Raw genomic sequence first — 17478 nt, 5'->3', positions numbered from 1 at the left:
GAAGGTAAAACTGGGGTGGGGATAACACTCATAAATCTTCACTACTGCAGTAATAGAGTGTATCCAATTAAAGTAACAATGGTTTGAGCATGAATCATGGTCTACCCTATGAAAGGCTTACAAAGATTGTTAAGTCCCACCTTGTTAGAGGACTTCAAATCACAATTAAGTGTGCCCTATTAAATGATTTCATATAGCCTATTAAGACTACTCTATTAAGAGATTTAACTGAAATCACACTAGTACATTTGATCCCATTTTTAGACCAAAATTTTTGACCATCTAATAGAATGGGGTCAAATTGGTCGTTTTATGCAAGGCAACGTATATAATTTTTTTAACTAGAAGCCCGTGTTGGTCAAAATTTTGACCAACACGAACTTACACTATGTCAAAATCCAAAAAAAGCTCTTTGCCACGCCCTAATTTCAATCTTGTCATGCGACCAAAAGAAAGGTTATGGATGTGCGGTTAATATTTATCATTTACTGCATTTTTTGGTGCCATCAGAGGAAGGGTTTGAAGATTATGTGCCAACAGTGTTTTACTGCCAGTGCCAACAGCATTTGACAACTTCAGTGCAACCTCCGCCGGAACAGTAAGGAAGCTTTCAGTAATCAAAACTATATTTGCATTGCTTAATGTGTATGTTTCATATTGCTTCCACATTGTGTACCATAGCGTTGTATAAACTTTTAAGGAAAAAAATAGTTATAACTTAATAGATGAATTTCTGTCGGCTACCTGAGAGAGGTGTCACAATAGCTGGATCATAGTGTTGCTTAGTTCCAATACATTATGTGCAAATATGAACAGTGACATGCTTATCATATTTGTGAAATGGAAAAATAGTTTACCTTCATTTATTATTTAGTAATTGAGTGGTATAAAAGTCAAGACATTACATGCTCCTTATCAATTTACAATAGGCCATTCATTTCTTATCAATTTAGACAAAGGCCATCCATTTGAATAGATCGTTCATCTGAAAGGTCACTTTATGTTCCATCGTCCAATTATTCCTTTCACTATATCACTAGTTGTCACTAACTGTCAAGATTATGACTAATGATGTAACATTATAAAGTTTACCCTCCCATGAAAATTTCTGTAAGCATCTCCTTTATTTTTCCTTGAGATTTCTCTACATCAATGTTCCCCTTACTACATTGTGGTATTATATTGCTGAATTCATGCATCTAGATGGGCTAATTTCAATTCGGATATCCATATCGAGGTTGAAAATTGTATGTTTTATTAGATACTTGGTTCCCAATCTCTTAGATAAATTCCAGTGCCATCCATCATCCATGGCAACCCTCAATAATTTCTACTAGTTGTATCCTTCTTAAAACAGTCAGGAATACCATAAACTTGACGATGTTACCCAAATTGTTTTGGATCTAACAAAGAAAACTCTCTATAGAAGGCCATGACTTATCACTGGAACTAGGAATTCCCAAGAACAAATTATCAATTCCACACAATTGGGTTTGGTTCTGAAAAATTCTTTGGAGATGGGAATTTGTATCTCCACTCCCTCTTTGTAGGATTTTAAATTTGATTCCACTATCACACCTATGGGATCTTCCATTCTTTTATTATTTCATCTTCCAAAATAATTTTTTTAGAGGAAATTAAGATTAATCGAATATATATCAACAATCAGTTTACACTATTCCACATATAATGATAAGGAACATTTGCAATAGACAATCACAATGAATATGATAATGTTGGAATGGGCTACAATCAATATTAATGTTATTACAGAAGCTGTGTGATACATAAAATGGAATAAATAAGATGCTTATACAATAATTCTCTTTACACAATGTTTCTGACCTTTAATTCCCCAATTCATGGCAACCTTAAACAGAAGAGTTTCCTAACACTTGTGTAATAGAACTTGATGCTATTATACTCTGCAATAGAACACATCAAAGTCAATAATCATTGAAAGCTACCAATTTTAACAACTTGAGAGAATTCTAGGTTGGAGATTAGTGTTTTCTTTTATTGTTTTATAGGTTTGAAATGTCTATAACCCAACCCCCAACTCTAATTTGGGTGAATTGGGAGGAGACTAGTCAATAATAAATAGGCCCACATCTTATTTTAAAGAAGAATGACCAAATTAAAAGTTAAATATAAACTTACTGATCATATTCAATATTGATTGTCCCTGTTGTGGAAGTAGCAATATCTCTGAAGGCATCAGCAGAGAGTTGGAGTGTTCCATTGCAGTTAGAAGAGCAGTAATGGAGTATCTTGACAATAGTGGAATTGGTGTTGTCTAAGCATGGATTTTGTGAGATTTGATTTGTACCACTGAGACATCTAACACTGTACTGTCTCCCACAAGCTGCTCCATTGTCCCAAATTACATCACTCACTGCTGCAAACAGATTTCCAGCTAGAAACTGCTTTGCATTACTACTTGTGTTAGTAATGTAAACATAGATTAGTTTCTTGGGATACAGTCAGTGATTGCTCCTTCATGGTTTCAGATAGATTAAATTTTGTACGAGATCTGCTATAGTGGAGAATAATAAAAATTCAGAACTGTTATCTCTTGAGTTTTCATATTGTTTGCACATTCCTTTGGTCTTGTTACTATGTTCCCATGAGTGATTTCTTAAGTAGTATCCAAGCTTAAGACCTGGGTTACATGCTAACTATTTGACAAAATACTTCTAGCCCAAACTTGATCTCCTTGATCAGAGCAAGAAGGGATTATTACACTATTCCTGATATCAGTTATTCGCATTTCAATTTTATGAGTTTCACTAGTACATTCAGCATTACAAATTTGATTCTCATATTTAGAATTGGCTTAGTTTGATGAAGTTTTAGTATTGTCATTTCTTTCCAACATATTATCTAAAATTCAGACTAGAAGAATCACTTAAAAATCCCATAAGAAACTGCATAACAGTGAGGGTTAGTCATTGTCAAAGTGTTTGATGAAATGTCAAACAACTGAATTGGAAAGGAAATTGGTGCTTATTGAAGCCATACCTAGTTGGGGTTATTACATACCATTGATCTTTATGCAGTTTTGACAGTTTGCTTGACCACTTAGAACATTTTCATTGATTGTTCTATATGGCTCATTTGATATTCCTGTTTCAAATCATAGAGTAAGGTAGTTCATTTTCTTGTTTGAATACTTAGAAATTATTTGATATTACCTTGTTGAAAAGGCTTATTTGCCTTCCATTCTGAATGGATAGATCTGATATGTATCGGTCATCGTAAAGAAGTAAAAGTTGTGCTTTCATTTTCATAATTTAAATTGAGATAAGATTGATTTGTTCAGAAGGCTTTTGAATTTCTTGTTTAAATGTAGACCTAAGTCTTTGAGTGTTTATACAAAGTTCAACTAGTCATTGAACTAAGACATATCTTCCTCATGTATGTTGGTATTAAGGATAAAGGGACCTGCATGGCACATAGTCATTTAAAGACTTTTTGACATTTTGTTAGTAGGGGAGTAGTAAATGGTATAATCATCCCATGTTGAGATTTTCACCGTCTAGCCACTTGTCCTATTGACAAAGCATTTTGGGACATGTGATGCTCTATATGTTATCCTTGTTATTTAATTTTGACCAATGTAGGATTTAATTCAATGAAAATCCAATTATATATTTGTGTTAAGTAATTGAAGGATTCTACCAGTATTTATGGTTACATTTCATTTAGAAATTTGATTGTATTACTGTGAGTTTTCATTTCAGAAATTTCATTTTTCCACATATATTTTACAAATAACTACAAGAAAAGGGGTTACAATTAGCACACAAGCACCTTTAGTCATCTGGTAGTAGGAGGAAAGGATGTATAATCCATTACATTTACAATTTCACCCTCTTTCTTGGGTCATATATTATATTCATGGGTCAATGGGTTTGACTCAAAAAATGTACAGTTGAATCGTGATAGCAATATCACAATTTCACTTGTTGTGGAAAATATCTTAGGCTTATCTATTGATGAGCTCAACGGGCTTTCTAATGAATGGTTCATAAGGCACAACACTTGTTGTACGCTTTGAAAATGGGATTCCAAGTAGAGTGGTTTAAACCATGGAGGAAACTCCATAGTTAAGCCTTCTTGAGCTGGAGTAGTACTGGAATGGTTGAGCCTTTGAGCAAGTCGTGGTGCTTCATCTTTGTGAGCACTCCCTCGATGCAATGAGTGCAAAGTGTTCATTCATTCTCATGAGAAATGAGTCTGTGTGAACTACTATGCATGAATCATGGTTCAATGAGTTTGACTCAAAAACTACACTGTTGAATCTTGATAGCAATATCAGAATTTGACTTGATGTGGAAAATATCTCCTACTTATCAATGATTTATGTGTCTTAAGTTTTAACATATTACTTCAATAATAAATACACCTTCAAAGTTTAGAGTTCAGACAATTCTGCTTTTCATCTTCCTACAACTTTTTAAAAACTTTTGCTATCTCTAGTCCCTTGTGGACATTAATATAATTTTCTTTTCTTTCTATACACAAGGTCTGGTTTGACTATTTTCTTTTGAGATTTTATCCTGAAGTTCATTTGGTAATGCTAAACTATATTGATCTTTAAGCTTCCTTTGGAACTCAATGATTTCTTTTTTGAGGGTGATTTCTATTTACTTGTTCTGCCCACAGTTTCCATCGTCTTCTTTCTCATGGGACATGACAATATCGTAGGCATAATCTTCTTGGTTAATTGGAATGTGCCTTCTGATCCATGCCATGTAGGATCCAATTTAAGTCCTTTGTATGATGATAACTTATAAAGTGGCTATAAACCCCAGATGTAGTTCCTTCAAACAAAGAGTAGCACAAGAAATTTATTAAGTTTTGCCATAATTTGTACAATATTTATTAATTATTGTGCATTATAGTCTTTATTAATTATTGTGCATTATGGAATATGTGTAAATGGTATTGCATCTGGTCCAATTGAAGGTATTACTAGAATGGGCATACTTTCACCCAAGGAATTCTTAGGTGATCTTCAGAAAAACCAACCTCTTTATAAAGAAGGAGAAAAATAGGATGTTTCTATGGCGATCATCTATTTGGCATCTGACACTGGTTAGTATCTCTTGAACCTATCTAATAATCAATATTCAAATCTACAACTCTGGCCTCATGTTGATATTTGCCTACAAGTCTACAAAATAATGTTTGAATAATATAAGAGGGCATTTGTTGATTTCAAAGTACATCATTTCAAAATACATCTCTTAAAACCAGCTGACATTGGTCAAAGCTCTTGGTGCATAGCAACGAGAGTATTGCCACCAATTGTTCTTGTTCCTTAGGGGTGCCTGTATCAAGCAGCTCCGCTATAGTCATGATGCAACCATTAGTATTAGCAATTTCTATTCTTCCATCTTCAATGGTAGCTAGATTATATAAGATGCTAATGCAAATTTCTGTAAAATCAACTTCATAGACAGTGAGGAGATGAACAATCTTGGAAACGACATCTGCTGACACCATTCTAGACTAATTTTCAACATTTGTGGATAAATGATATAATGAGTTTAGAGCATCTTGTCTACATTGGTAGGAGTTTAGGAGTTTGAGCTTAGTAGTTTAATTAAGTAGTGGCTACTATATATTACATTAAGATTTCTTCTGGGAAGACAAGACTCTTTATTGTTATAGATTGAACATTGGGATTGGAGCTGCCTTGAGTAAGAGAGGTCTTAGGAGGACAGCTATTGACTATAGGATCATGAGGGTTTGTATTAGTGATTTTCTTGGTTGATTTAGCTGACTCACTCTGCCTATTTTTTTTTTTTCCCACTTAGTATGATAGAATAGGAATTTATAGGAAGTTCACTTGATTTTCTCTAAGAAAACAAGCTAATTGGGTCTCATTTTTTCAAAGATGTATGCATTTTGTATTAGAAGTGGGAAATCAGTCATCATTAATTTGTGTATGAATAGATAATCTCAAAGCCCTTAAAATAAATTGAAGCAACATGCTTCTTGTGCAACATAGAACTGACATTATGAAATGAAGATGTTGGATTTGATTGGAAACAAGTTAGGAAGCAGTGCATGAAATGAAAAAAATCAATAAAAGGAATTAAAAAAATTGCATTTAAGAGAAGATATATCAAGAAGATGAATTAGTTGTCGCTTATTTTGTACAAAATGATACTCTAGGAATCAATTATTTCTCTGATGTATGGATCATACCCACATCAAGAGAGTTCTATAAGTGTCATGCCAATTGAATGAGAGGAGACGTGAAGCTCATCTAGACTCTAGTAACATCTTGGATAACAGAATAGTGGATGGAACTGGAATTAACTCATTTGATTTTCCAGGTCATGAGGCATACCTTCTCTAACAAAATTTTAACCCACTTAGTACACCAGTATAGAAATTTATGTGAGCTTTGTGGCAAGGTAAGCATATTTTATGATGATATTGTTGTAACTGCCACACAAGACAAGGGAGAAAAATGTGAATACAACAGGAGGGACAAGAAAAAATAAATAAAAGTTATATCAACTTGTGGAATCAATAACTACAGTTGTTTTCTAGGATTTACTTGGAACAAACATGAAAGTACTCGCTGCCGGTGTTGATCCATATGGAAATTTAGAGTTCTGAAAAAAAACCAGAACAAGCCAATTAGCTCAACTTCGTGTTCATAATTTTGCAATTACAACTCAAAATGACACCATTCAAAAAGTGCATCAAAAAGTTTCACCAATTATAACATAACAAAGAGGTACAAAACTTTGATTGCCACACATCTCACACTATGTAACAACACAAGATGCATGGTTGTATAGACAAGGTGATTTGAGATAAATCAATCTCACACAATGAAGTTGATTTGTCATCAAGTTCTACCACCTCACCTCACCCCTAAGACATTAGTCATTGATTTGAGATTAATCAATGATGGATCACAGAGATGCGCATTAACAGTAGTTGTGATGTTCTTTCTACTATCATCCACTCCCCAGTAGCTCCATGATCCATCTTCCTTATTGAAGAAAGCTAACCTTCCATTACCTTCTTTAAGGATGCAGATATAATTCCTCATTGTCAGGAATCTATGCTTGGATAGACCATCAAATAATAGCTGCTTACCCGAATTCAAAATCCCATACTCTGGGACATGCTCCTCTTACCATAAGATGTGCTTCATCAGATATTTAGAAATATGCATATGCCAGTTGTGCCAAGGATTAAATGATGTCATGTTTTCACTATCCTCTCAACTCTCAAGTTTGCATTCAATGTAATAAATTTAAAGTATCTAAAGGCTAAATAATAGGGTTCTCTTTAAGGGGAGCAAATAGTGTGAGGTGGAAAGGTCTTTAGTGTAAGTGTTTGTTAAAATTGCTCTTGGTGTTTCCTGTTGTATTGCATTGCTTACCCTTGCTATCAGAAGTGGTTTTATAAGTTTTACAGAAGATTTTTTTCAGTTATGTTTTCTCCATCTGGATTAGTTGAGTTTTCCTTTGCTGTTGAAGCCTTGAAGGTTCTTTTTAGCTACATTTTCTCCATGTGGAGAGAACTGGACAAGTATTTTTAAACATGACCAACCCTTTTCTCCTTTGGTTTTGAGGAGTCTATCCATTCAGAGGCAATTTTCAACCATTAAATTTATTTGTTAATAACAAGGTTGGAGATTGCAGAGAGGTTTGCTCATGCCGACATATCTTCAAATTTGATGATTTATCTCACAAGTGTTTTGAATGAAAGCACTGCAACTGCTGCATGCAATATGAACATATGGTCAAGGGTACAATACATTTTGCCTTTTTTGGGTGCTTTTGTTGCTGATTCATATTTGGGTCAGTACTGGACAATCCTTGCTTCTTCTCTCATCTACCTACTTGTTAGTATTCTTTTCCTTCACAAAATCCTTTTCCTTAACGGTACAATTAATGGGTAGAGTAATTTGGAATAAAATTCCTTAACCAATATTATCTACAGATTTAAGAGTTTTTGTGAATAAAGAAACTGAATATGCACTTGTTGGAAACTGAATCAGATGTCCATTTGCTTTCAAAGTAGTTGAATAAGTTTTCATTTTCCAGTGTTTTAACATGCCCAAGTAATACTTCATGCAATGCAACATGGCAAGGGCTAATCTTGGTGACTCTATCAGCCTCCCTCAAGAGTCTCAAACCCTCACTATGCAAGTATATGTCAGAGTCTTGCTCCAACCTCAAAACATCACATTTTAAGATTGGATTTTTTTTCTTCTCACTCTACTTGGTTGATGCTAAAAACTGTCCCATGATCCCAGAAAAGAAAGCAAACATTTAATATGGATTGTGAAAATCTGATAGACTTAGATGATAAGTTTTGTGTTTTCAAACTGGGAATGGACCAAATTGGTAATATGAGGCTGAGGGGAATTTCAGAATGTCTGCCAAGTTTCCATTATAGGCATGCCAAACAAAAGGGATGTTGGATGCAATTTCAAATTCTAGTTCAGTAACAACATTTGGGAATAATGCTTGGAGTTCTCAACTGTGTTTGTTTTGGGCCTATATGCTTGGGAGATTCCTTTTTGATGAAACTCATAGTCTTGTTTTTTTAGGTTTCTTGGCAAAGCAACAATTGAAGATGAACTAGACTTTGAGTGCAAAACAACATGCAATTGGAGACTTTGCACAGTACAACAGGTCGAAGAGGTAAAACTCCTCCTGGGCATATTACCCATTTGGATGGCATGTTTAATGTATGGTGTTGTCTTTGCACAATCCTCAACATTCTTCACAAAATAGGGCAGCACAATGGATAGAAAAATTGGTCGACATTTTGTGATCTCTTCAGCAAGTATGCAATGTTTCATGAACATATCTAGAATCCTATTGCTCCCTGTCTATGACCGTATCTTTGTTCCAATTGCAAGAAGATTATCAGGGAATGAGAGTGGTATAACATTGCTCCAAAGGATAGGAACTGGTATGTTCATTTCTGTCATTTCAATGATTGTTGCTGCAGGGGTAGAAATTAAGAGAATCAATGCAACAAGGGATAATGGACTCATAGAGGTTCCCTCGGCAACAATCCCAATAAGTGTTTTTTGGCTACTTCCACAATATGTTCTTTTTGGCATGGCTGATGTGTTTACAATGGTAGGAATGCAAGAGTACTTTTATGATCAAATGCTAGAAACAATGAAAAGCTTGGGTATTGCTATTTATTTGAGTTTTTTAGGAGTTGGTAGTCTCCTCAATAGTTTCCTCATTTTGATCATTGAGAAGGCTACTTGTGGAAAGCAGGAGCATTGTTGGTTTGCAAACAACTTGAATAGATCTCATTTAGATTACTTTTATTGGCTTCTTGCTTCTTTGAGTTTACTCAATCTGGGCATGTTCATGACCTTTGCTAGCTGTTACAAGTACAAAGAGACTGCATCTACTAACACAGAGAATGCTTCCTAGAAACTAACTTCATGTTATACCTATGAGGGGTGACACTAGTGCTTACATTACCAGTTTTACTATTCTAGTTTGTTATTTAAATTTTATCATGATAGTGTAAATATTTTGTTTCCATCAACCACATCCATATCATTGTTCAGTCTTTTTAAGCAAGAATGTTTACATTCGTTCCTCTGCGATTGACAGAGAACATTTTATTAAACAAAATTTTACTATGAATTATTTCCTCTCAATTATTTGTTCTCTACACGAGTGCATTTTTTTCAACATATAATTGGCTGAGAATAAATTTATTTTCTTACAATTGTTCAATTGAACCCCCTTTAGGTCTAAGTGATAATTGAAAAGCTCATTATTTCTCTTAATTAGACTATTTGAGAGTTATTTTTTTATTCATAATCCTTATTAGGCTTAAAAGTACAAATTGTTGTTCATTTTTAACACCTAATTAAATTAGTTGAGTTGTAACTTATTCAAAATGTCTAATTAATTTAGATGTAGATTGTAGAGTGCATGCACACATTGGTTAGGTTAGACATAAATAAATATGAGAGAAAAAATAATCAATTGCACAACTGCTAGTGAACAACTTTGGGTAGTAAGTGATTCTATAATTGTGCAAAAACCAAATCAAGTGTATTTACCCTTACAAACATAAATAAATCTTGCATATTCATTAGATTCTTGGCATTTTTACATCAAGTTCACCAAAATGGGGACTATGAAAAGGGGTTACATATCACATGATATTAAATGCGGGCCACAAAAAGCTAAATAGCATCGTGATGGCATCAAAAAACCCATAAAGACAAAATGTAGATGAGCACAAAAATTCAAGCAGTTAATTTTATGTTTGTTTTATGTTGTTGGACTTGAGATTGACAATAGTTGCCTTTTCAGGTAATTCAAAGCTTCATTTGATTCTTCAGCCATTTCTCCTCAGAAGACTGAAGGAAGAGGTGGAACAGAACCTCCCAAAGAAAAAAGAAATAATCTTGTATGAAAATATGACGGAACATCAAAAACAGATACAAGAGCATTTAGTCAATAAAACACTTGAGGCCTACTTGCAGAGTAAGGCAGAGAGAGGTAGGGTAATGTGTTCTCTAATTTTAAAGAGTTATTTTGTAGAGCTCCTACATAAGTTGTGTTCCTTTATTAAATTGTACTATTAGCCATTTAGCTAGTCTTATTTTCTTGAATAGTAAAAGCTTGGTATGACTTCCTTCATCTATTTTAGGAACAGGTATCAGAACAAAGCTAAACAATTTGATGATTCAACTGAGAAAGAAATGCAATCATCCTGATCTGTTGGAATCACAATTTGATCAATCAAGTAATGTTTTAATTAGTAATTAAGCTTGGTTTTTTTGAAACTAATTACTAGTGGGACAAATTGATTTAGTGTTATGTTTAACATTGAGCTTTCTCTTAGGTTGATTACCCACCAGTGGCTCAATTGGTTCACCAATGTAGCAAATTTGGCTTTTTAGATAGACTTATATTGCATTTGAAAGCTCAAAAACATAAGGTACCAATATCAATTTTCATTAGTTAACCTTCATTTTTACTGTGCCCTTAAGTTTCTTGTACTGATTTCAAGTAACACAACAATCAAGAGAAGAGTTTGCTTGCTGTTCTCAAGTCTCTGATTTGGTCCTAGATATTTGTTAGATTTTTATTAGCATTCTAGAAGTAATTTTTAGGTGCAATCGTTGTCCCTTATAACTCTTATTTGGTTTCCTTTGTACTTGATTTTTTTAGATTCCTAAAGGAGGGTTTAGTTTGTGGCATAGTAGGAGATAGTATGCTACAGTGACGTTAGGAAGTTTCACTAAATCCATTAAATAATACTGTCAGATAGAAACTCAATTATATATATGTATTTAGAAGTTTACATAGATATTATCTTTATAGTTGAAGAATCAATCATGTGATATGTTCAGTGAGATTTAGACATTCACATGCTGCCCACTACACACAACCCAAAAAGCACTGAGTCTTGCATGTGCTCCTTTACAAGATGCCCACCTTCTTTTCATATGTTTAATGTATTGAAAAGTCTTCTAGTATAGGTGGGTCATTCTCTTGTAGTTTATTTTGAATATTTTCTCTCTGAGAGAATGATGGAATGAGATATTAAAGTTGCAATAAGATCATGCAGTAGTGTTTCAAGGTACTCTTCTTCTTGTGTGTGTGTAATGGTTCACAATTTCATGATTCTGTAATCTACCTGTTTGGCCTAACTTTTTTGGATTCTACAATAGTATTTTTTCTCCAATAGTATGGACAAATGAATTGTGTCATCAGTATTTTGAAGCCTGTGTGCAAGTCTACAAAGAGATGGGTGTCAAGGTTATAGATTCATTACTACACTCAGGAATGGGCTCATCTTCAATCTTCAGAAGATTGAATATGAGCCTATTCTTGACTGTGGTAATGAATCTCAAAGCTCCTTCAGCCTGAGCATATCATGTCCTTCGAATGATCTTTTTGAAGCTGCTTCAACATTGTATCCTTCAGACTTTAGAAAAATTTACGTGATATGATTGTGAATGCTTTTCTGGAGATAATTTTTACTCAATAAATTGTGAAGCGCATGGAATCTTCTATAATTAATCCAAACAAATACATATGCCCCTTTATAAGTTAATTATTTGTTTGAGTATATATAATATATTTCTTGACAGTGTCTTTGGTTGATGTGCAACATCAAGATTTGGGTTCTGGTATTTCTTCTACAGTCGCAATGAAGGATTGTATATTACTTGCAGCTTGTGGAGTAGATGAGATTCTTCCTCAGAGTCCTGAATTTCCAGTTGATATCTTCACTTCATGTCTCACAACACCTATTAAAATTGTATTGTGATGGTATTATCTTATTCTCATACCTCTAATCATCTCATTCTTTTTACACATGATTGGGAAACTGCAATTTGTGATGCGCTAATAGCTAGCTCCTTTTTTGGGTACAACAACTGGACATATTAGGGAGTGAATTAATCGCATGGTTTCTCGTACAAAATCAATTTAATATAGAGTTTTTGTAATGACTATTTATCTATCTTGTATCTTAAATTATTCTCATTTCCCTCAAATATGTGTCGGAATGGATATAGTTTTTACATGTATCATAATATTGAAACGATTCTCTGAGGCAGGGTAAAGTTGTTTACTATGCACAAATAGCTCACTTCTAATGGAATGGAACTTAAAACCATTGGGATACTAAAATTAGTGATCCTTTTATTCCTGTCACGTGAATTTTTTGGTTTTTGCAATGTATGTTACTAGTTTTGGATTTCTATTTGCTAAACATGATTACATCTTTATCTAACAAGACATAAAGAATTACCAAAATGCTTGTCACCCATCCTTGTACAATGCTAATGATTCTTAGTTGGAGTAGTTCCAAGATAAGTCACCTCTTGGGAAGTCTTGATGCTTACCCCTTAGAGCATTGCCTGAATTGAAAAGTGACAAGTGGACCATGCTTGCCCATGAGATGGTTTTCCACGATCCGCATTTGATGAATTATGGGTCAACAACTTTGATTCAAAAACTATGCAGCTGAATCCTGCTACGGCATAATGTAAAACTTACCTTATTTGTCAACTTGATTTCTGTGTACGATTGATAATACATTAATAAATAGAAAATTAAGAGCTAAAATTCAAGCCATAGTATGCCGATTTCGCACACAAAAACTTGGCCTTATCTATCCCAGCCAAAACATGGCAAGCTGACTTGGTGAGAAAGCTTGATGAGTGGACCTAAAGACTGACCTTGATGAGGCACTTTGGTGGGGTGACTTGATGATCAAACTCAAAGAGTCAACTTGGCGAGCATACTTGAACAGTCGACTTGGTGAGGCAAGTTGGCGAGCTGACTTAGCGAGTCCAATTGGTGAGGCGAGAGGTGAGTCAACTTGGTGCGGCGACTTGGTGAGCTGACTTGGTGAGCAGACTTAAAGACTGACCTTGATGAGGTGCTTTGGTGGGGTGACTTGATGAGTGAACTTAAAGAGTCAACTTTTTGAAAGAGTCAACTTTGTGAGTGTACTCGAACAATCGACTTGGTGACATGACTTGGTGGGCTGGCTTGGTGAGCTGACCTGGCATGCATACTTGAACAATAGACTTGGTGAGCTAACTGAAAGAGTCAACTCATTGAGGTGACTAGGTGGGAGTGACTTGGCGAGCTGACCTGGAGAGTTGACCTAGGGGATGGGCTTGGTGGGCTGACTTGGTGAGCGAACTTAAAGAGTTGACTTGGTGAGCGTACTTGAATTGTCAGCTTGGTGAGCTGACTATGGGAGTCAGCCTGGCAAGCTAATATGGCGAGTTGACTTAAAGTGGCGACTTGGTGGTGCAAGTTGGTGAGCTGACTTATCGAGGCCACTTAGTGAGGTGACTTCATGAAGCAACTTGGTGAGCTGACCTACTAAGTGTACTTAAAGATTGACCTTGATGAGGTGATTTGGTTGGGTGACTTGATGAGAAAACTTAAAGTGTCAACTTGGCATGCCGACCAAGTGAGTTTACATGGTGAGCGAGCTTAGAGAAGCAACTCTATGGGGAAAGGTGGTAAAACCACTGGGTGAGTCGACTTCGTGAGCTGATTTAATGAGTCAACTTGTTGAGGTGATTGGGTGGGGGTGACTTGGTGAGCTGACCTAGAGAGTTGGCCTAGGGGGCGAACTTGGTGAGCAAACTTAGAGAGTTGACTTGGTGAGCATACTTCAATTTTCAACTTGGCAAGCTGACTTGGGGAGTCGGCCTGGCGATCTAACATGGTGAGTGGGCTTAAAGTGGCAACTTGGTGGGGCAAGTTGGCGAGCCAACTTAGTGAGGCCACTTAGAGACGTGACATGGCGAGCTGACTTGGTGAGAAAGCTCGATGAGCGGACCTAAAGATTGACCTTGATGAGGCACTTTGGTGGGGTGACTTGATGACCGAACTCAAAGAGTCAGCTTGGCGAGCATACTTGCACTAGTGCATTTGGGTTCATTTTTCAACCTTCATTGATCAAATTTTTGACCCAATTTTTGACCAAATTTGACCAACCCATTGGTCAAAATTTTTATGGTCAAAATTTTGACCAACTCACTGGTACATGATTTGTCTCAATCATATAACTAATTATATATTTTTCATATTAGTTACTTTCGGTGTTTTTTAGGCATTCTATAAAACAGTTCACATGCCTTGCGTATGATATGACATTTTGCATGCATCCTACACTCTCTCTCATCCAGCTAATGATGGATTATGTAGAGTGATCTGAAACCATGATGCTAAAAAACACACAATCAAATCCAAAATGAACTTGCACTACAAATGGATTATGGAAATCTGATATTGGTAAAATTGCATGCATGTCTACTAGGACAATCACAACTTAAACATATATTTGTCCTGGTAGACATGCATGCAAAATTAACAATATCAAATTTCCACAATCCATTTGTAATGCAAGTTCATTTTGGATTTGATTGTGTGTGTTTTTTAGCATCATGGTTTCAGATCACTCTCCGTAATCCATCATCAGCTGGATGAGAGAGTGCAGGATGCATGCAAAATGTCATATCATACGCAAGGCATGTGACTGTTTTATAGAATGCCTGAAAAACATTTTACAACTACCTGTTGGTAGAAATTTCTACCTTCATTGGTCAAAATTTGTGACCTTCATTAGTCAAAATTTCTACCTTCATTGGTCAAAATTTTTTACCTTTATTGGTCGAAAGTTTGACCTTCATTGGTCAAAATTTTTACCTTTATTGGTCTAAATGTTTCTCTTCATTTGTCAAAATTTCTACCTTTATTGGTCAAAATTTTCTACCTTCATTGGTCAAAATTTTGACCAATTCCTGGCAGAACTTGCACCATGGTTATGGAGGTTTTTCGACCAACGTATTGGTCAAAATTTTGACCAATTCTTGGTAGAACTTGCACCATGGCTATGGAGGTTTTTTAACCAACGAATTGGTCAAAATTTTGACCAACCATAAGGTTGGTCAAAATTTTGATCGAAAAAATTTTGACCAATGGGTTGGTCGAATTTGGTCGAAGTTTGATCAAAATTTGGGTCGAAATTTCGACCAATAATGGTCGAAAAATGGTCTCAAATGTACTAGTGTCACCTGTCAAAATGTCTCAGCATATATCTTGTGGTTGGCACTTGCCTGCCTAATAACAGATCACCTCTATCCAATCTCTAGTTGATCCTTCACAATATGATGTATCAGTGATGTATCCTTCTCTATATCCTTTGTTCTTCACTTAACTGATTCTACAATTCACTCTTATTGCTAAGTCACCTTGAATGCTCTGTAAAACTCTCTTGTTTGCCCTTCTAGTTCTTATTTTCCCCTTGTTACACCATTCTCTCTTCTTTCACAATTTAGGGCTTCATCCTCCTTAAGAAGACTTAGGTGGCTTAGGGTTAGGTATGAATCTATGGTTAAGATTCATCCATTTTTTCACTTAAACCTTCCCATTTTCTGATTGGCTGCATGTAATTGCTTAGGGAATCTGCATATAGATTTGTCCTTATCTCCAAAAGATCAAAATCTATCCTTAAGTCAACTTGAAAATGGTTTATATAGTTGTTTTTTTCCATTACAAACAAATATGTCCAATCTATGTTACTCGACATATGAAGTCTTTGATGCTCGGCATACACTATAATTTTGTTCTAACCAAACACCTGCATTGCTTGACATCTACTATTTACTCGATAATTGAATTCACTCAGCACATGAGTGACTCGACACTCATTGTGACTCAGCATGGTCTAATATTTACATGTTGTACTCAACATGCATTACTAGTTTTCCATGAACTAAGTGAATGGCTTAAGTGTGTTGACACTAACTTGTCAAAACCAATCTGAGATCAACATATGGTAATGAAGATGGTGGTGCTATTGGTTGTGATGATGATGACAATAATGGTGATGATGATGATGATGATGAAATGGATGAAGAGGATAATCAATGACATGATCAATGAAATGTATGTTGGGGTATGATCAATGTCACGTATGAGGTATTGATTTATTCATAGAAATTTGTATGACTTGTTTATAATTAAGTTATTATGTGTTGAAATCTAATGCCATGGAGTATATACAATGATTTTTCATAGGTACCACACATAAAGTAGAGGTAGCATACATATCATGTAATTTTTGGTTAACTTAAGATAAATGATTTGCATATGCAGAAAGTTTAACTCCTTTGACTAGGATCATGAACAGTGGCATGGATCGACAGGTATAAGTCAATAGACCCTATATATACAAGTTATTATTTGAGGTAGACTCTTTACCATCCTCATAAAATTTAGTCCTACTATGTCTCTCATTTGATGAATTGCAGGTATCACCAAATAGGTATTTGTTTGATCTATCTTCCTCGAGTGAGGAAAATGCAGGAATAGAAGATAAAAGGGAGACATCTAGTAGGTCTAAAATAGGGAGATCAACTAGAGGTCAAAAGATTAGACAAAAAATTAATAAATGAATACAATTTTTCCTTGCTGAGGGGGGATCATTTTCTTATGATAATGAAACCAAAAGTGATAGGAAGGTTCTCTTAAGGTACACACATCTTTAGAAAGAATGGGTACCTAAGGAACTATCTCCAGTTAATACTGATTATTTTTTTAATGAAAGGATATATCATATAGCTCCATCTTCATTACATGGTTTGGGCTTATTTTCCATGGATGAAATAAATGTTAGTTATAATAAAGTTGTTGAACTAATCGATTATGTAGGACCTTTTTACAATTAAAATAATTAGATAGGGATTGTGCAATATAAAAAAAGTATGCATAAGTATCCATTGTCAGAAAATTATATATAATACAAAGTAAAAGGCTCCCCATGTATATTAATGGAAGGCCAAATGTAATAGGGAATATTGCAGGTTTTATAAATATTTCTCAACTTGTGTCAACTAATAAGCGATCAAATTTTATATTCGAGTAATTATGTTTTTGTATGTGCGGTAAAATCAATAAGTGT

At 34.9% G+C, this 17478-nt stretch overlaps 1 long non-coding RNA gene and 1 pseudogene across 1 annotated transcript; one reads left to right on the top strand and one right to left on the bottom strand.

Moving 5' to 3' along the window:
- Nucleotides 1-1734: 1734 nt before the first annotated feature.
- Nucleotides 1735-2298, bottom strand: LOC149529092 (uncharacterized). The gene is made up of 2 exons (XR_016359063.1): nt 2161-2298; nt 1735-1925 (listed from the first exon to the last, which is right to left on the bottom strand). It is a non-coding gene; the product is annotated as an uncharacterized LOC149529092 (long non-coding RNA).
- Nucleotides 2299-8317: 6019 nt separating this feature from the next.
- Nucleotides 8318-9443, top strand: LOC149529091 (protein NRT1/ PTR FAMILY 5.10 pseudogene; annotated as a pseudogene).
- Nucleotides 9444-17478: the final 8035 nt, after the last annotated feature.

Source organism: Cupressus sempervirens, chromosome 11 (assembly GCF_028749045.1).
Source record: "Cupressus sempervirens isolate cs-2001-9-10 chromosome 11, ASM2874904v1, whole genome shotgun sequence".
Taxonomy (NCBI): domain Eukaryota; kingdom Viridiplantae; phylum Streptophyta; class Pinopsida; order Cupressales; family Cupressaceae; genus Cupressus; species Cupressus sempervirens.
The sequence above is the reverse complement of the archived record's forward strand: the minus strand, read 5'-3'. Positions and strand labels throughout refer to the sequence as shown.